General features: G+C 39.9%; 1 pseudogene; it reads left to right on the top strand.

Moving 5' to 3' along the window:
• Positions 1-564: 564 nt before the first annotated feature.
• On the top strand, positions 565-21664 carry LOC122080084 (annotated as a pseudogene).
• The last annotated feature ends 268 nt before the right edge of the window (positions 21665-21932 follow it).

The following is a 21932-nucleotide window of genomic DNA, read 5'->3' as shown; positions in this document are numbered from 1 at the left end:
TGTGAATTTTCTAAATAATAATAATAATAATAATAATAATAATAATAATGTGAAAACCTTTTATGTAGAGATTCCTTTTACATGTGCACTTGAAAGAATCTGTAAGACAATGATAACTATTAAAAATGACATATTGTCAAGTCATTCTCAAATTATTTTGAAAATTCTCTTTTGTTTCAATTAAAAAACATACAGAAGACAAGGGAGAATCATTATTATTATTATTATTTATTGGGTAAAGGGATAATCAATTTACCACTTTCATTGTAATAAGATGTACACTTTCGTTATATATATATATATATATATATATATAAACTTTACGACTCCTATAAAACAAAACTTTACAAGTAGATAGCCTTTATTTTTTATTTGTCCCATTAGACAAGGTGTCTTGTCTCAAAAGATTAGTAGTTTCATCTTGGGAAAAAGGGATACATACAATTTATATATCCATATTTATGAATGTAATTTTGGAACAAGTGGTTATTTAAACAATGCACAAGGGCACCATTGCAATACCAAGTGGAGAAATGTGGAGTTGTGGACTCGGTCTGTCTCGGTGTGCTCCTTGGACCAAACTATTAGTTTCTCTGCGCCACTCACCCTGCGTGGTCACTACTGTACTGCAACTTCCTTGAACCCAGAAGAAACTCTCTCAGATTCTGTCTTACTCATCAATCATTATCATATAAGCTTGAGATTTCAATTCTATTGTTTTGATTCTGTAAGTCCTTTTCTTATATTACTTTAACTAAATAGCTATCTTGAATGGGCTCGGTTCTTTCAATTGGGTCTCCTTCGTTGTTCTAGTTTCTCAACAAATAACACATTGAGAGGAGTTTGGAGGAAGACGAAGAAGAAGACATCTAACAACCTTGTGATTTTAATATTTCGTTTTCTATCTGTTGTTTTTTTTCTTCCTGTTCCTGTAGATTCCAGAAATGGAAGGTTCATTCAGAATATGAACTGTAGAGGAGAGAAAACTATGGATTCTTCTTCACGAATTCTCTGTTAAGAGATTGTTTTTTTATGGATTGTCTGCGTCCTTGCTCACCCTCTCTCTGGGTATATTCTTCGTCAATGGAGTCTTGAATCTTGAGGTACTACTTGGACTTCTTTTTTTAATTTTTATTTTCCTTTTCCATTCCTTTTCCCCTGCCGATGTGCGTTCTCCGCCAATAATAGACTAGGCTTTTGGCTTGAAGAGGGAATGTTCTTTTACATGAACTTTAATTTCTGCGACTGTTGAACACTACTGGGTATACGTATACAATGGAGTCTTGGAGCTACGGTTCTGAAGTGGGGAATGGTTTTCTCGTATCTGATGAGTTGATTTCACTTGCTGATGCTCGTAAGCGAAGTGGGAGAGTTGCGATGGGTTAGAACTCGAGAACCCACTGTAATTCTGAGAGCACCATGTTCGTCCCAGGTCGACTTACCATTGAAAGCCAGGGAGGATTCATGGAATTGGGTTTCCCCGAAATTACCATGAAGCCACTCCCTGACAACCCGATTGCAGGAGCGTTGGGTGGTCAGATTGGTAGCGCAAGAGTGGCTTACCCTCCTTATCTGGTCTCTCCGAAAGCGTTTTCAGAAGAGGATTCCAGTTCATCACGGTTCTCGAGCTCTGCAGTGGACTCCAGTAGTTGGGATTCGGCACCGATTGATTTGAAACTTGGGAGATTGACTGATTGCAGAGATGCACAGAAGGGTGGATCTTTCAAACAAACTCCTGTTATAAACTCGATCAGCTCATCTGACCCAGCAAAGAGAGCTCGCACTACGAATTTGAACTCTCAGACTCTCTATTGCCAAGTTCTGGGTTGTAACTTGGATCTCAGCTCCTCAAAGGAATACCACAAGAGGCATAGAGTTTGTGAGGCTCACACCAAAACCACCAAAGTTATCGTGAACGGCATCGGGCAAAGGTTTTGCCAGCAGTGTAGCAGGTCTGGTTTGTTTTCTTGGGAATTAAGCTTGAAGCAACTCTGAATTGCTTAAATCTTACATGCAAAAAGTTAATATTTTCTCCATGCCAGCCCATCTTTAAAATCATTTTTTTTTCATCATTCCTATCAGTTGCAAGATAGACTGGGGCAGAGGATCTAAAAATTTCTTCTGTATATTGGTGTAAAACAAGGATTAAAGTATCGGTATCGGTCGTCGTATCGGTCGACCAAAATTAAGATACGTATCAGAAGGTATCGTATCGTATCGGAGATACGCTAAGATACGCTAAAGATACATACATACATGGATATAAAACACATTTTTAAACACTTTTGCATTAAAAATTTATTAAAAAAAGCTATTGATAACATGTACTATGCATAAACACTAAATTGAGGGTATTGCACTAAGAATTCAAAGTTTGTAGTTGTCCCATAAATGTAAAATCCTTGTTCAAAACATTGATTTCCACTTTAGTTAGAGAGAAATATGGTTGGCAGTAACTTTGGAACAAAAACACCTCAAAAAATCGTGTTTTTTGAAAAAATACCCATCTTGGCTATTATATGACCGTAGCGCACTGTATCGGTACATACCAATACTCACCGATATGTATCGATACTCACCGATATGTACTAATCGATACATATCGATATTCACTGATATGTACTGATACTCATCGATATGTATCAATCGATATATATAAATACTCACCGATACGTACTGATACATACCAAAACGTATATTTCATTTTGATTTTATATTTTTCATAGAGTATCAGTACGTATCGATAGTGTATTGGTGCATATCGATATGTATCATAGGATATATATCGATACGAAAGGATTTTAAAAATTTCATGTATCGTATCGGTGTGTATCGTATCGGTCGACTAAATTTAAGATACGTATCGGAGGGTATCGTATCGGTATCGGAGATACTTTAAACCATGGTGTAAAATGTACATTCTATTAGATTTAGCTTGATACTCCTGAAAAGTTAATGTCATTCAACCCTGTAGGCTGTAAGTCTGTAACTTGTAATGTGAGATGCCATATTCCCCTTTCTCCTCTCGCCCCTCATTTTAGTTCTGTTGCATTATTAAGGTTTGTCATGTATATGGAAATTGATAAGGGTGCTGGGAACCAAATCACTGTTGGGAAAAGGCTAAGTTGTTGTTATTGTATAAACGCTAAGATTTTATGTTTTAAGTTCAAATAGAAATCATTTTAGTTGTAGACAGTGAGTACATTTCGTGTATGTTTCAGCTCATTGAAAAAAAATTGCTTAGTTCTAGACCTGATTTATATAATTTCTAATCCTTAATTTGTCAATCTTCTTTTTTCCCAGTTAAAATTGGTTGATTCATATTGCTGGTAAAATGTAAATTAGCTTTCCCTTTTCCAGGTTTCATTTACCTACTGAATTTGATGATGGTAAACGAAGCTGTCGAAAACGTCTTGCAGGACACAACGAGCGTCGCAGGAAGCCCCAGTTTAATCACGGCAGTAGAACAGGGAAGTTGCTTTCAATGTATCAAGGTATTGTATGAAACTGCTTTTTGGTTTTGAATGTTGCAAAAACTAATCTTGTCCTGTGTATTCAATAACTCATTAGGGTTGCAGAGGATCAAATTTTCTCTTTGGGGTTACATTTCATCTCTTGCAATACTTTTGTTTGCTTTCTTTACTTATTTATGGATATGTTGTCCTTTTTTACTTTTCTTTTGTGCTGATAGAGGAGTATTGGGAAACTTTTCTTTTGAAAGGAAGAGGATTATTTGTCAAGAGAAAGTAGGATTTTGAAATCCTAGTAAATGAGTATATGGATTCCAGCTTTCTGCCAAGCTCTATAGCCCCCCTTCCCTTTTCCCCAATGCTACTGTTGTCATAGTTGCAGGAGCTAGACTAAAAATAGGAAAAACTTTATTTTCTTACTTTTTGTTTTTGTTAGAATATGTAATTAGGTGCCACAGGGGGCACATTGGCCTTATCCCTCTTCCACCGACAGTATTTAATGAGGGTCGGCTGAAGGGGGGGCGGGCATACTTATAATTTTGCCTCTTCTCTGCTTATTGTAAATAAAAGGCTTGTGTGGTCACTCAAATCATTCAAGCATTCTATATCCCATTCATGCTGTTAACATGGTATCGGAGCTAATTTTCAGCCTTCTCTTTCTTTTCTTCCAAAAATCGCAAGCCTCCATCCTCTCACCCTTCATCTTCTTTTCAACCTCTACATTCTATCTTTCCTTTGTCTCCCTAATCCTCCATAGGGCAGCACTAATGAGGTGATTCATATGAATCTAGTTGTTGTCCTACACATTACCTCAATGTTTTAAACCCAAAAACCTTGCAAGAATCAATTAGGGTTTTTCCCCTCTCTGCGATTTTTGATTCTTCCCTTCTTGGAGTTCGATTCTTCCTACTTCCACCTATTGAAGGTCAAGTACAACAAATTGGAAGGACTTATCACTACTTGTAAGATTGAAGCCCATCTTCACCTGCGATTCCCCAAAAGTTAGGGTTTTCTCCCAAAACTGTGAACCCATCGATGTTTGGGTTCCTTCCTTCAGAATTAGTTGATATTTGTAGGAAACTCTCTTCACCCCTACAGAGGAGATCGATTGTTCCTGTGGCCCTATCTGCCAAGGTTGTGTCTGTGATCCTCATCCTCTTCCAAATTTAGGGTTTTCTCCTAAGACCCTAATTTTCTTATCTCATCATTTATTCATCAGAATCAGATATATTTTGGAGGAGTGCCTCATTACCCTTACAGGGCAATTCGATCCAAGTTTGGGTTCTTTTTGACGGTTGGTTTTAAAGATTTGGTATTTTTCCTATTTATTGTCGATTTGTCCTCAGTGCCATCATGTCTGAAGTAATTGGTGCAGCCTTAAGATCTGATGGGCAAGGTTGCAATGAATACATGCCTTTTGGTGCTAGCTCTATGAAATTGGAGGGTATTAATTACCTCATCTGGTCCAGACCTACCTACCTACCTTACTATTGCTGCCAGAGGTCTCACTAGACATATCACAGGTAAATCAAAGAAATCCTCTGAAGAGGGTACTCCTGAGGACATATGGATCACTAATGACTCCCTGTTAATGCCTTTTTTTCTCATCAACTCTAGTCGTCAGTTTATTTCTAGAGAATTCTTGTTGCTAGAAACTGCTTCTCAGAATTAGGTTATTGCCAAGGAAACATATGGACAAATAGGGAATGATGCTCAGATATTTGATCTTCGCATAAAAGTTCATACCACCACTCAGTAGGAAGTCTCAATGTACAAGTACTATGCTAAATTGCAGTCTGTGGTATGAGCTTGACCACTTTGCGGACTATCACCTTGCCAATGTTGAAGACATTATTGCTTATGCTAAACATGTGGATAAATCAATGTGTATGATTTTTTGGCTGGTTTGAATGTTGAGTATGATTGGATTCGTGTCCAGGTACTTACGAAATCTCCGTTCCCTACTGTAGAACAATCCTTTTCCCTAGTTCATAAGGAGAAGTGTCATTGTAACTCTATGCTTCATCCTCCCACTATTGAAAATCAGCCCTACAGATTTGAACCACTACGACTTCTGAGGGAGCAACCCATACTGGTCACACCATCAAGGAGGTAGTGAAATGTGAACACTACAACAAGCCATACTATACTAAGGCAACTTGTTGGAAGCCTCATCAAAAACCAACTGATTTTGAAGCTAAGCATGCTCGTGGTAGATCCAAAACCAAGTCTAATCAGGCTGAAACTATTGACACACCATCTATAACTGATACTGGTCTCTCCCAAGAGGAACTCCAGGTTTTCAGACACATGCTCAAGGCTTCTAATTTCATCAGCTCCTGCCAATTCAGCCCCTTCAGGTTCCAATTTTTTTTATTTAGGTATCTTGCTTGATGGTTACTGTGCATCAATAGTCTCCAGTCCTTGGATCATTGACTCCGGTTCCACTAATCATATGACCTATTCTTCTAGAATATATTCAGTGTTCTACTTCTATTACATTAAATTCACTTTTATATATCTAATCGTATTACTAACTTCCTATCCATTAGTGGCCTTACTAGGGACTTAAAATGTAAAGTAACCTTTTTTTCCTTCCCATTGCATTTTTGAAGATCTAGCAATAGGGAAGACAATTGGATGTGATAAGGTGTAGGGTGGTCTCTATTTGCTCGATGATGGTTGCTGCCCTATAGCAACTGCATCAACTAACCCTCTGCATCTATACTCTGTCTCCTCTGGTCTACAACAATGTGATGTAGCAGCACTCCAATAGATCGACCCAAACCCGCTCCAGAACCCGGACTAAGACCCAGATCCAATTTGGGTTCCAAGTTATTGATTTGGGTTCAAGATCATTAGAATATTCTAGGATTTTATTTTATTTAAGAATATTTGTTTTCTTTTTATTTTAGGTTATTTTGGGGTAGATATTAGGTAAGTAGAACTTTCCAATTTTTGTTTTATTGTGTTTCTATTTTATTAGATTTTAAATTAGGAAGTTTCTTTTATGTTAGATTAATTTCCTAGTTGGCACTTCTCCTTTTTTTAGTAACTCTTTTCCTACTTATGTAAGGCCATGGGCCATAATAGTTTTTAGTTGATGAATGAAGAAAAATTTGATTGGAACCCCCTGCGTGGCTGTCCCCCCCCCCTTTTCTTCTTCTTCTTCTTCCCTGCGATTCCCTTATCTCTCCTCTTCTATTGTCTTCCTTCTTTCCCTCTTTATCTCTTCTTATTTTCTCCTCTGTTCTAGTAACCCTATCAGTCTAGCAAGAGAGATATCGATCTCCTTTGATTTCTCCTCTCTCCTCTCTCTCTTCTTCTTTATGTCCTTCCCTGTCTCTAGTTCTATATCCTTGCTACAGCTACTGCTCCCTGCTAATGATACTGTTCATCTCAGAAGAAGTTTGCTGAATACTCCTTGATTCCTTCAAGTTGTGTATTGATGCTTGAGGGTTTGCTTCTACTCCCAAGGTTGACTGAAATCCTAGGAGTTTGTCCCCTGTTGAAGCTCCTATAGTGAGATTTGAAGTAATAACCAGATCTGGTCTATGAACCATCGCCCAGATCTGCTCCCAGCAATTAATCTGAAACCATTATCTGATTACAAGGTCTGTTGTTGGATGTTTCTAAGAGGCTGAAGGGTTAAGAACTAAAACCTGAAATCTCGTTTGGTTTGGAGTCCTATCGATAAAGAAAACCAGACTGGTTCTGCCACCCTTGTTTCTGTTCGAAGGTTGAAGACAACCTAAATCGTGGAATTTATTTCAAGTTCTTTTATTCTGGTTTTCCCATTATACCCCTATAAAGCCACTTTATGCCACTTTGTCCTTTAATTTCTTTTAGTTCCAAATCCAGCCTTGGACAATAATGTAAATCTCCATTTGTGTCTTCTCTCCTAAACCGACCCATTCAAACATTAGGAGTTTCTGGCTATTTACAAAAGTGCCATTCCATCCTTATGAACTTCAATCTTATTACTGGACTGCCACTCCATTGCAAACATCAATTTCTTTACTGTTTTGCCACTTAATCTTAAACCCTAAGTGTTTAAGTTTTAAGTGGGCCCACATCCACTTGGGTTGGGATCCCACTGGGGCCCACCGGCCCCTCATTACAATGGCACTGTCGTTTAGGACACCCTCCAGTTGGGACATTCTCTCTTTTATTTCTACAATTAGTTAAGCAGTGTAATAGGGATGGATTTTTCATGAAGCTTGTACTCTGGCTGAACAAACTCTTTTTAGTTTTTTTCCATAAATAAAAATTCTTTAATTTTCTATTTAGTTCATTCTGATGTATGGGGTTTGGCTTGCCAGACATTTATTTTTGGAAAATGATGGTTTGTGTCTTTCATTGATTGTTACTCTCGCATGTGGGTGTATATGATGCAACAGAAAAGTGAGTGTTCAGTTGTTTTCAGCGCCTCTATAAGATGATTCAGACACAGTTCAATGCTACTCTGAAGATTCTTCATAGTGATAATGGCACAGAGTATATGGAGAGACAATTTCAGAAGTACCTTATTGATCATGGGATTGTACATTAGAATAACTACGTTGGTACTCCAGCTCAGAATGGAGTGGCCGAACACAACAACAAGCACTTATTGGAAATATCCCTTGCAATGATGTTTACAGACATGTACCCTCTCAGTACCAGAGTGATGTCTCACTACTGCCTATTTGATCAACCACATGCCTACTCGAGTCCTAGGTTCCCAAACTCTTGTTGACGTTCTACAAGGGGATTCATCCTTTCTGGTTCCTCCAAGACTTTTGGGTTTGCTTGCTATGCTAGAGATCATCACTCGCCAGGGAAATTGGAACCTCTTAGCATTAAGTATATCTTTCTAGGTTATTCTCCCACACAAAAAGGATACAAATGTTACCATCATCTTACTAGGCGTACTATAGTCACCATGGATGTTGTGTTTCATGAATCCATTGGCTACTACTCCTTGCCGCCTCTTCAGGGGGAGTCTACTATTGATAGTGAAGAGGTGACTTCGAATCTTCTTGCTCCACCAGTGTGTCTACCATCCTCCTTTGAAGATCTTTATGTTTTGAAAGAGAGTGATGGGACAGAGATTTATGTTCTAACTTAGGGGGAGACAGAGACCATTGTTCTAGCTCAGGGGGAGATGGCAGTTTAGCATACTATTGGAGAATTTCACAGGCAGATGATAATTCAACTCTTCAGTTATATCGTAGGGGACACATCAGAAACAAAAAACTTCAGAGAACCACCACTACAACACCTTTGCACATCCCCTTGCCAGCTCTGGATCCAGGACCTACTGAGCCAAACATGACATCAGGTACAACTTATTCTTCTGACCAACCTATTTCTCTTAGAAAAGGTATTAGGACTTGTACTCAACACCTCGTATCCCATTTTGTCTCTTATGATTCCCTTTCTCCCTTTTATCGTGCATGTGTCCTCTCTTTCTTTTGTTCGTGTTCCCCAAAATTGGCAGGAAGGGTTTGCAGATGGAAATTGGAGGCAGCAATGGTGGAAGAAATTAGAGCCCTAAAAAAGAATGATACATGGGAACCTGTGACTCTTCCTCCTGGAAAGAGACCAATTGGGTGTTCATGATAAAGAAAAAAAAAAGTAGATGACTTAGTGGATAGGTACAAAGCTAGGTTTGGGGCTGAAGGGTTCACTTAGACATATGGTATCGACTATTAGGAGACATTTGCACTAGTTGCCAAATTGACTTCTATGCGAGTTTTGCTCTTATGTGTTGTAAATCTGGGATTTGATCTCTGACAACTTGATGTAAAAAATACTTTCATCCATGGAGAGCTTGATAAAGAAGTGTACATGGATACTCCACCAAGATTCTCCAGTGAGGGAACTCAGGGCAAGGTCTGTAAATTGAAGCGTGCTCTCTATAGGTTGATGCAGTCACCTTGAGGATGGTTTAAAAGATTTCGCAAGGCAATGGCCTCTGTGGGGTATAAGCAGAGTAATACTGACTACACATTGTTTATAAAAGGTTTAGTAATAAAGTTACTAGGCTCATTGTCTATGTGGATGATATCGTGGTTATAGGAAATGACAATGCTGCGATGGTCATCTCAAGGGCTTTCTTAGCCGAGAGTTTCAGATAAAAGATTTTGAAATGCTAAGGTACTTTCTTGGGATTGAAGTTGCTCGATCTTCCAAAGGCATCTTTCTTTCTCAGAGGAAGTACATTCTTGATTTATTCTTTGAGATTGGATTGTTGGGTTGTCATCCTTTTGATACTCCTATGGAAGCTAGTACCTAGCTCGAGGAAAATGAGGGTGAAGTGGTTGACAAAAGCTGTTGCCAATGGTCGATAGGAAAACTGATCTGTCTCTCCTATACACGGCCTGATATTGCTGTGGTTGTTAGCTTGGTGAGTCAAGTTATGCATTATCCTTATTCCTCCCACATGGAGGCAGTTCTATGTATTTTGAGATACTTAAAGTCAACTCTCGGAAAAGGGATCCTTTTATCTCCTCATGATCATATCAGAGTTGAAGCTTACACAGATGATGATTGGTTTGGTTCACCTGACAGAAAATCCATTTCAAGTTATTGTACCTTCGTGGGTGGGAATCTTTTTTTTGGATAGGTAGGGAGGGAAGTAGGTAACAGCCAGGAGACTCGAACTTGAGACCTCCTAGTGAGCATGGGTCTTTTGTACACCACAACTCATCAACTGCGCTAGGCAGTTGTTCACTTGGTGTAGCAAGAAGTAAAATGTGGTGGCTAGATCCAGTGTTGAAGCAGAGTTTCGTGCTCTGGCCCAGGGGATTTGTGAGTTGTTGTGGTTGCGCACACTATTGAATGACATTGGTGTACCTGTTCGTCTTCCAATGATGTTCTACTGTGACAGCAAGGCTGCTATTAGTATCGCTCATAATCCAGTATAGCATGACTGTGCCAAACATGTGGAGCTCAACAGACACTTCATCAAAAAGAAGTTGGATGCTAGTTTGATTTGTGTTCCCTTTGTGAAGAGTGGTGATCAGTTAGCTGATGATTCACTAAGGGGTTAGTCGGGAAGTTGTTTCATCCTTGTTTAGTCGAGTTGGGCATGTGTGATATCTATGCACCAACTTGAGGGGGAGTGTTAGAATATGTAATTAGGTGCCACAGGGGCACATTGGCCTTTTCTACCTTCCACCGACCCTATTTAATGAGAATTGGCTAAGGGGGGGGCATACTTGTGCTTATTATAAGGAAAGGGCTTGTGTGGTCACTTAGATCATTAAAGCATTCTACACCATTCTTTCTGTTAACAATTCTGCATGGGTAGCCTGTGAACTTTGAGAACTGTTATCAATGGAGCAATATTTCCTAACAAGACAAGTTTGGTTCCTCTATTTTTCATATTTATTTCTGATCTTTCCTAGGTAGTTTTCATTTTTCTTTCTTCTTTTTTTTTCCTGCTTGTGTCTATGTGTTTCTTTGGTCATCATATATGTTTTTCTAGTTACTGCATTGCCATTGATCCCATATTATTAGCGTTATTGCTCAATTTTTTTCTTACAAAAGCCATATTAGGGGGGAATTGATGGTTGGTTTTGTCTGCAGAACTTTGCCTGGGAACAAAATTTGGTTGATGGACTTTCGTTGGAGTTCTATTTATCTTATGCATCACTTTTTTTTCTTTCCCAATAGTGAGAGAGGGGGGGGGGGAATAAATATCTCTCTCTCTTTCTCTCTCTCTTGGTGAAATATGTAGAGCTAAAGGTTTGTCAAGCAGATCCATCATAAGATCATATAGCTTCCTGGGATGTTGGAGACGGTGGGTCTGCAGCATAGATACAATTCTATGGTTTTCTGCTCAAGTTTTGGAAGATAGCTTATTGCACCTACACTGGATTCATTAGTTATACAACTTCAGGTTATGACTGGACTTTGTTAGCATGGTACACGATTGATTTGGGGCATCCTTATGTTTGTTGGGAAAATGATTTGTATGACTTTGGGGCATAAGATGGAGTTCAGGGCCTCAGACCATGGTGGTGATTGTTAGATTCTGGCTTGAATTCCAAGCCTAATTATTTTGAAAAATTACAACTCTGTTTTTCATTTCTTTTACTTTCCCCCCCTATTCTTTTAATCACCATAAAGTGTGAAGCTATTGCTTGTCCTCATGGATTAACCCCCCTCTCCCAATCTCTAGGTAAATTGATTGCACAAACTTTAGGAATCCAGAGTTTACTGGCATGTGTTCTCTTGTAGTTTTAGGACACTCTGCTAAGTTGGGTTTTCTTGTGGAAGAAGCTATTTGGGAGGTCTTGTGAATCTATAATTAGATATTTGCCTAGTTGTTTTGTCATCTTTGGGTGCAGAAGGTTCATAGTTATGGGGGTTGGAAGAGTGTTTCTCTTGAGAAGATTACTACTTTTTCCTCCTATTATATTATCAGGTATTTATTTCCTTCCGATTGGATAAACGTGGTTACACTTATCCCATTTATATTCATGTGATAGTTTGTTTGTTTGCATGTTTATTTCATGTTTTTTTTTTCCTGTTGGCCCATGTTTGCCCTTCTGAATATTAATTGTTATGAAGCTGTGCCCATAGTTTTGAAACTGACAATTTTCTAATATGACCTCCTGAGCTTATGAGTATCTCAATTTCTACCCTTATACAGGTTTCTTGGCAGGCGCAGCCCATAGAACTTATTTTACTTGTTTGGTTGAAATTACCATTAGGCTGCCCTACAAGACTAGGCCATTTTGAGCATTCTTTAGCCCCACCACTAGGATTGACTCCAATCCAGCTTAGCTTCTTACTGCTTACTCAAGAACGTACTCCACTTGTATTGGTGTTATGATTCTCCTACAAGACCAGGCCATTTTGACCATTTTCAGCCCCACCATAGGATTGACTCCAATCCTACTAGCTTCTTACTGCTTATTCAGGAACAGACTCCACTTGTATTGGTGTTTATTTCTCATCCTCTGATGCATTCTTCTTTATGTTAAATTATTGTTTCACCAAGCATCATTCTCTTCGTCTTTCAGTGTAGGATTGAATTGAATTGCATATTACTCGAGTGCGGGCCAGCCTGGTTGTTCTGTTTCTGATGTGAATCCAATATGAATCATATTGGACTCAGTAATGCCAATTTTGATAATGAGGGAACATATTGCTCTAAATAGACTGCTCATGTAATATGAATGTTTAATAGATCCTATGTAATGACTTGTAAAGAGGATGAACAAATTAGGGGAAAAAGGTCTGGTTAATTTATTCTCCTAATATTTAGTTCTATCATTATGCAACTATGTGGATGGGGATGTATTAACAATAGGACATCCATTGCTGATTTAAACTACTCCCAAACCATTCACTTCAGTTCGGTTACAACCACAACAAATTTCTGGAAAGGTTCCTTGAGAAGGGTGATGCCTTGATTTATACACCACATGGACAGAGAAATGGTTTTGATGAGAAAATTCTAGCTATCTGTGCAATTCTGTTCCACCCAAGACCCAACTAATGGCAAGCCCAAGGCCCACTAAGCTTCAGGGTTGAGAGGCCCTTCCCAAGGTCGTTAACCAAATTCCTGTACACTACCTGACTGATGTGGGACTAAACTCCTCTGAACCCTGCCATTCCTTGTCATGGAGGACATTCATTGTATCCCCTTAGCTTTGGGCCATGGAGGCCCACATGTCCGGTGCACGGACAACCCGCTTTGATACCACTTAATGATGTTCAACCCAAAAGCCCGAGCTTCAGGGTGGAGAGGCTCTTCCCAAGGTAATAAGACAAACTGTTGTACACTACCCAACCGATGTGGGACTAAACTCCCCTCCCGTTCCTGGCCACAAAGCACATTCATTGCATCCTCAACCAAACCCCAACTAAGTTTCACTAACATTTCCAGACCTTGGGTATGGGGTCATCCTAGAAAATCCAAACACAATAATGATAGGATAAAGTTTTCCTTCACTGGTGGCTGATTATGGGACGGTCCAGATGTGACCCACATCACTCCCCGCCTGCCCCGGCCCGTGCCGCCCGCCCCGCCCCGCCCCTTTTGTATGTGGTCGATGGGCCACGGTTAATGGGAATGGCCTTAGGATAACTCGGTCCATAATGATATCTGTATTTTTTTTTTGGATGAAGTTTGTTTCTGTACCATTGTGGCTTGGGGGTTTTAGGCTAGGGTGGATTCTTGGTTAGCTTACCATTGAACATTTGGTTCTTTGTATTGTCCTGGACCACTCCCAAAACATACCCAGCCCAACATAGTTATAAAGTGTAGTTTCTATGAGATTAGTTCACCTTATTGCTCTAGTTGTCTCCTTGCTTACTCTTAGGTCTTGAATTGATGTGCTGAAGTGAAGAATGAAGTGTGATAACAATGTATATATTCTTTGGGTGAATAGTAAATGCATTAAAAGAAGGGGGAGGAGAAATATAACCCCAAAAGGGGAAGTTATAAACCCAGTAAGGATACAAAAAGCCCATAAAGGGCACCAATACAAAGGCCCATTAAGGGTAACATCTCAAGCCCAATTGGGCAACACTCAAAAGCGCACATTGGCTAATTGATTGGAACCTCCCAAATCAAAGAAGAGGGGCAATCTGCCCAATTGCAGGTAGAGTTCCACCAAACCCTACGCAAGTTCTCCACACATCAACTCCTAGCCGCCAAGCCGAGATTCGAAGATCCCGCCGGCAAGAAGGCAGTCACATTGCGGGGCGCTGGCCTAGTGGATCTCTGGCCAGCAATGGTGATAGTCGTGGAGGGGTGCCGGCCTTGCAGAGGGCAGCGGCGTGACGGAAGTCAGCCGAGCATAGTTGACAAACTTGCTGGCTGCTGACCATGTGAGTGGCTGGCCTTAAGGGCTCCAGTGGAGCAAACGAAGCAATAAACGTAGATCTGGGAGGAGATGGAGAGTCCGGCGAATCCAGATCTGGGCAGCGACTTGGTCACCGGCAAGTTTCACACGAGCAGGGCAGCGGCACATGGATGGGTGGCTGCAGGCAGAGAGCGGAGAACTTGGTGACAAAAAGGTCCAGATCTGATCTGCAGCAAATCAAGCAGTACAATGTCACTCCATATCTGAGCAGCAGCTCAAGAAGTCTCTGGATCTGAGGCTTGACGGAAAGGATTCTCAAGGGAGTTGGCAAGGGTGGAGTGTGACTTCCTGATTGTGCGATACAGGAGGAAAGAGAAGTGATAGGGAGAGAGGAAGAGAGGGAGAGGGAGAAGAAGAAAAGAGAGAGAGGAGGAGGAGGAAGAAGAGAGTGGAAGGTGAGAGAGAGAGAGCAGCACAGCCTCACGGCCAGCTGCTCCCAGCGGCGGCTGAATCTTGGGAAACCTTCTGTGGGTAGGGCAAAAGAGAGGATTCATGTTTGTGTGTCCAGTGAACCTGACTGGGCTCGTGACAATAACATTAACAATCTCATATCTGCGATTATGGAAAAAGTATTTGATTCAATGAACTCCATGTGTGTGTAGGTTTTTGTGAGTGTGAACCATCGGTGTTCAGTGAAACTAAGTACCGTGATAAGGCTTCGCTCCTCTTGTGACAGGGGCTCAAACCCCTCCTTCAGTCTGGATTTTCCTGGATTTTCCTATTCAGGTCTCTCTTGGAACAGATTTATTTAGTTCACCTGAGTATATCTCTATTTGTTGTTTACTATATTGATTTCTTTCATTTATTTATGTAAAATACATAATCTGGAGAACATGTCTGCTCAGGATTTTTTGCCATAGAAAAAATAATGCTACTTAAATTGTAGATAGTGATGAAACAGATTTTACACATAACTAAGGGTAAAGGTCTTGTGGGTGGGGGTTCTCTGGAGGCACTATCAAATCTGGTGAATTTTACATTTTGGTGCCTTCACTCTATGCTTTGGGCACTTAGGTTTACATGGATGTGGTATCTTGTTACATTATACCATACCACATCACTTACCTGTGGCCAATTCTATGATTCCTGACACATTATGCTGCATTAATGACAGGTCTCTTTAAGATGTTGACATAGGAATCTTCTAATCTTCATTTTAAGAGTATAGGTGTCTGTATATAAGCCGCTTATAACAGTCAAGATTTATTTTATTTTATTTATTTATGCATTTAGTTTGTTTCTATGGTTAGGGATCTTTAGTATTTAATGATTTAAGTAGTCAAGAGGACTGGTTGGACAGGGTAAAGTATTGCATGAATTTTGGGTTTTAGTAAATGGGCCCCTCATACAGTATGTTTTGCAGGATTATGGGGTACATGCATTTGCTAACAAAGCCAACTAGCTCTCAATAGTGCTTTAGTGTCAGGGATATTGGGGTTTAAACAACTGGATTGGTTTCTTTTTAGGAGCTTTTAAATGTTTATGAAGAATGTACTTTACATGAATGTAGAGTTTTAATTGGAAGAAGCAAGTTAGAGGCTTCCAAAATTCATAACATTTTACTATTTAAGGGAGATCTTGAAACAGATAAGTCTCAAATTCCCTCAACAATTTATGCTTCTAATTTAGGTTTCTCTAGGATAATCACTCCTAAGATTCCCTAGTAAAGCCCCCTTTAAAACCTGCCTGTTTCCCACTCATGTATCTAACTCATTATTTTGGACGATAGAACAATTTAGGGAAGGATGGCCTTTAGGTTGACCAACAAGATCTATAATTTTATATTTCTTGCTTTCTGGAGACCACCAATTTTAACACTTGAACCATTTCTAAGCAAGTAACCATGTATCTTGCTTATGCTTGATGCTTCCCAGGTCGCTATAACCGACTCCAGTGGGTCCGTTCCATATCTTGCATCTAGTCTTTTTACCCTGGTGGATCTCTCATTAATTCATTGTTTATATTTCTTGCTTTCTGATCTGTGGAACGTATGTGAACTCTTATAGTTAAATGGCATACCCAGTGTAAGAGGCTCCTGCCACTCTGGGGTCTGGGGAGGGTCATGATGTATGCAGCCTTACCCCCACTTCGTGAAGAGGCTTTTTCCTGAATTGAATCCATGACCACTTGGTCACAATGGAGAAACCTTCCCGTTGCACCAAGGTCCGCCCTTATGAGATTTTATAGTGAAAAGAAATTAAATCCAACTAAGATGTTCCAATGACAAAGATCTTAAGAATGACGTTGTGGATGTTACGAGAATTGGAGATAGGATTATCGCCATTAAACTAGTGCTTGGGGATGAGATTCTTAACATAGTTTGCACTTATGCTCCCCGGGCGGGGGCTTGATGATAGGGTTAAGGCACAATTCTGGGAGCATATGGATGAAATGATGCAAGGTCTCGGTTAGGGGGAGAAAATTATTATTGGTGGAGAACTCAATGGGCATGTGGGCAAGGATCGTAGATGTTACGAAGATGTGCATGGAGGATACGGAGTTGGGGAGAGGAATGCAGAGGGGACCTCAGTGTTGGACTTTGCGATAGCATATGACCTTTGCATCGTAAATACCTTTTTTGAGAAAAGAGAAGCGCATTTAGTTACATATAAGAGTGGATTGCATGCAAGCCAAATTGATTTCTTCATCACTAGAGGATCCGACAGACTGCTTTGTAAAGATTGTAAGGTTATACCGGGAGAAAGTTTAATGACACAACATCGACTGGTGGTCATGGATATGCAGTTTAGTATGAGACAACACAAGAAGGCAATGCACTTATGCCCTAAAATAAATTGGAGGCGACTACGAGGAGCGCCCCTAAAGTCCTTTTCTGATAAAGTGATTGAACGAGGCACATGGGACTGTGGGGAATACTAATGAGATGTGGACTGCAATGACGACTTGCATTAAGGAGGTGGCTAAGGAGGTCCTGGGTTTGACTAAGGATGGGAGGCGTACCCCTAAAGAGACCTAGTGGTGGAACATGAGGTCCAGGTCTCATTAAGACTAAGAAGGACTGTTTTAAGACTTGGCAGAGGACTAACGAGGATGAGGATAGAGCAAGATATCGTATTGCTAGGAATGAGGCTAGGAAGATTGTGGGGAAGGCTAGGGCAAAGAAATGTGAGGATCTGTATGAAAACCTTAATACAAAAGAGGGAGAGAAAGAGATGTATAGGATAGCTAACGTAAGAGAAAGGATGAGTAGGGATTGGACCATATCAGATGCATCAAAAGTGAGGAAGTTAGAGCGCTGGTACAGAATGAGGAGATTATGAGGAGATGGGATGATTATTTTTGTAACCTACTAAATGGAGATACTGTAACAGATAGGGTGAACCCAGATGGGGAGGGGGGTAGACATGAAACCAATACACCTGATGGGCATTTATTGCAAGTTGGAAAAATCGAGGTTAAAGAGGCCATGCAAAGGATGAATATAGGTAGAACTACGGGACCTGATGAGATCCCAATCGAAGTATGGCAGAGCTTGGGAGGACTTGGGGTGACTTGGTTAACAAAGTTGTTTAACCAAATGTTGCGTACAAAATCTATACCGGATGAGTGGAGGAGAAGCATTGTGGTTCCGATTTATAAGAACAAAGGGAATGCCCAAAACTGCAATAATTATAGAAGCATAAAACTTATGAGTCGCACTATGAAACTATGGGAAAAGATTATTGAAGCCCACCTAAGAGGAAACCAAGGTATCAAAGAACCAATTTGGTTTTATGCCAGGGAGATCCACAACAGAAGCTATTTACCTCCTAAGGAGGCTTATGGAAGTATTCAGAGCCCACAAAAAGGACCTCCATATGGTCTTTATTGACCTGGAGAAAGCATATGATAGGGTACCGCGAGAGCTAATTTGGCATGTCCCAAAGAAGATAAGGGGTAAGATCAATTATGTAGATATAATTAAGGACATGTACGAGGGAGTGGTGATGGGCGTCAAAATGGTAGAGGGGCAAAGTAACGAATTTCCAATCACAACTGGATTACACCAAGGATCTGCTCTGAGTCCTTACTTGTTTGCACTCATTATGGATGATTTAACCAAGCACATCCAAAACTTGGTTCCGTGGTGTATGTTATTTGCCGATGATATTGTGCTGATTGATGAAACCGTAGATAAGATCAATAATAAATTGGAACTCTGGAGATCAAGCTTGAAATCAAGAGGTTTTAGGTAAGCAGAACGAAGACAAAATATATGATGTGCCCCTTTAGTTAATCTAGAGGAGGGGAGGGAGCGGTGAAGCTTGGGGAACAAGAACTACCACGGAAGGATTGTTTTAAATACCTGGGGTCCATCAATGACAAAGAGTGGGATATCTAAGGATTAAAGTATCGGTATCGGTCACCGTATCGGTCAACCAAAATTAAGATATGTATCGGAGTATATCGTATCGTATTAGAGATACGCTAAGATACGCTAAAGATATGCATATAAATAGATATGAAACACCTTTTTAAACACTTTTTCATAAAAAAATTATTAAAAAAAACTATTGATAACATGTATTATGCATAAACACTAAATTAAGGGTATCGCATTAAGAATTCAAGGTTTGTAGTTGTCCCATAAATGTAAAATCCTTGTTCACAACCTTGATTTCTACTTTAGTTAGAAATATGGCTGGCAGCAACTTTGGAACAAAAACACCTCAAAAAATTTTGTTTTTTGAAAAAATACCCATCTTGGCCATTATATGACCGTAGCGCATTGTATCGGTACATACTGATACTCACCGATATGTACCGATACGTACTGATACTCATCGATATGTACCAATCGATACATACCGATACTCACTGATACGTACTAATACCCATCGATACGTACCCATCGATACATACAAATACTCACCGATACGTACCGATACATATCGAAACATATATTTTACCTTGATTTAGAGTATCAATACGTATTGATAGTGTATTGGTGCATATCGGTATGTATTGTAGGATACATCGATACGAAAGGATTTTAAAAATTTCATGTATCGTATCGGTGTGTATCGTATCGGTCGGCTAAATTTAAGATACGTGTCGGAGGGTATCGTATCGGTATCGGAGATACTTTAAACCATGGGGATATCAAAGATGATGTTTCCCGTGGGATTGAAGTGGGGTGGATGAAATGGCGAGGTGCGTCGGGAGTTTTATATGACAAAAGAATACCTATTAAACTCAAGGGAAAATTTTACAGAACAGTTATACGATCAGCTATGACGTATGGAGCAGAATGTTGGGTAGTCAAGAAGAGTACTTTGAATAAATTGAGTGTAGCGGAGATGAGAATGTTGCGAGGCCTGTGCGGCAAGACCAAGAGAGTTATGGTAAAAAATGAGCGTATTAGAAATGATTTGGGGGTTGCACCAATCCAAGACGAACTCTGTGAGAACCGATTGAGGTGGAATGGCCATGTGCAATGGAGACCTATGGAGGCTCCAGTAAGGAAGAGTTATTAGATTCATTTGGAGGGAGCTAGAAAAGGTAGGGGCAGGCCAAAGATGACTATTAACGAAGTGGTGCGAAACGATATGCAAACTGTAGGGCTTGACTCTAGTATGACTTCGGATAGAGTTACGTGGAGGACAAGGACCCTTGTTGCCAACCCCCTATAGGGGATGTTCTCATGATGTGTCTATCTATATTTCTGTACTTCTTTTATCCCCAAATCTCTTCTTTAACCACTCCTTTATGCTTCTTTACTTTTCCTCATTAGCACAAGGACCCTCTTTATGATTGTTGTTGTTGTTGTAAGATGTTCCATTGACAACTGTAATCAGGGTGGGCTTGGATTGACTGTTTTCAATGTGGATAGTGCGATGGCCACATTGCACTGTCAGAGAATGTTCATTTTGAACATGTTTCAGTGTATGTGTCTGCGACACCATCAAGAAAAGAAAAGCCAAATGAATGTATCAAGAAATTGTGTTCCTAACATATTTTGCAGATAGAATATTTACCGAGAAGGTTAATTGTCATCTTGACATTGTGATGTTTTTTGGTTATGTAGGTAACAGGTTTCTTGGGACTCCCTTTTCCTCGAGGAATTCATTCATTTGTCCAGATATATTCCCAAGCAGCATTCTGCATTCAACAAAATATGAAACTGGTAACTGGTGCAAGCAACTAAAATTAGAACATGAGACAGTTGATGATCCTCAGGTAGTGATACCTATTACAAATGGACTTCCTAGATCCTTCCTCACTCGTGGCTCTGAGAAACAGTATCCTTTGAATGGCAACGGAATTGTTACTGGAGCACAAAGCATTTTATTTGAGAAGAATAATCAATACCCTCATGATATGTCCAGTCCAAATTGTGCCTCACAATCAGTATTCGGAAATACTATATCAGGAAGTGAAGAATTCACTCTTTTTGATACTGCATCAAACATCCAAGGAATATCTGGGGTCACTAACTCTGGTTGTGCTCTCTCTCTTCTGTCATCTCAATCACACAATTCCTCAAGCCATTCGTCAGGAAATCCCCTTGCTCAGCCTCTGATCATCCAATGCAGTCATCTCCATAAAAGCATCGGTTCATCTCCTGAAAAGCTTTTAGGAGCAAGCTCACAAGCTTCAACAAGTGTCGCATCAAATAAGTTTTCTTCATCTGGGATGAACTCTGTGGAGGTTGATCACATGGAGCCTATATTAGTTTCTGATGACCGCAGCATTGTTAATTTTGAAGTTCGTATGGAAGGAATGGTTGAAGGGTCAGATCTTGTGAATTCAGTTCCCTCAAATTTCTAAAGGGGTGGAAAGGTGGGATGCTGTTATTCTGGGTGGTGGCCCTATTATGTCCCAATTCATTGTTTCAGAGCATTCGTTTTTAATGATAATAGGCAATCACAAATATTTATAGGAACAACAGCTTTCCCCAATTAGTTGACTGCTTGGCCTTTGATTTACGTCTCCTTAGATGTGAGGCAGCTTCTGTGAACCCAGATTTTCTCTATAGATTGAATGAATGTGTTGCTATATATTAACAGAATGAAGGTTGCTGGGAAGGATGTGGCAGTCATGAAATATTCTTACAGATCCTCTGGGTTGACATGAATTGATGCACTTTGGAAGGCTCAGGAAGAACCCACATCTGCTATTCTACCTTTTTCAGACATATCTACGTGCCATTTTCTCTGTGAGCACAAGCAATCTGGCCTCACATTTTGTACTGGCTGAATAACAAAGCCGTTTCAGCTTTAGTAGTGGCTGAATAACAAAGCTGTTTCAGCTTTAGGTACTTCATTAATTTGTATGAGCTGTTTAAAAACAAAAAAAAATCAGCTACTGAATTATTTTCTGTAATTCGTTAACCATTCTTGTTCAAGGATTCTAATCAATGAAATCCTCAGATATCGTTGTCAATGGTCTGATTGACTTCAAACATTCATGATCACTGAGACAGATGATGCCACTTTCTGAAAGGAAAAAATATTATGCGGGCAAGTTTGAACTTGAAGGAACTATGGTTGTGATTATTACTTATGAAACTAGGCCAACTAAGCTTCCCAAGAGTTCAGCTAAGATGGTATGGTGTCGAAAGAAATATGTTGTAACACCTACTATAAGAAAA

This window comes from Macadamia integrifolia, chromosome 5 (assembly GCF_013358625.1).
Source record: "Macadamia integrifolia cultivar HAES 741 chromosome 5, SCU_Mint_v3, whole genome shotgun sequence".
Classification (NCBI taxonomy): Eukaryota; Viridiplantae; Streptophyta; class Magnoliopsida; order Proteales; family Proteaceae; genus Macadamia; species Macadamia integrifolia.
The sequence above is the reverse complement of the archived record's forward strand: the minus strand, read 5'-3'. Positions and strand labels throughout refer to the sequence as shown.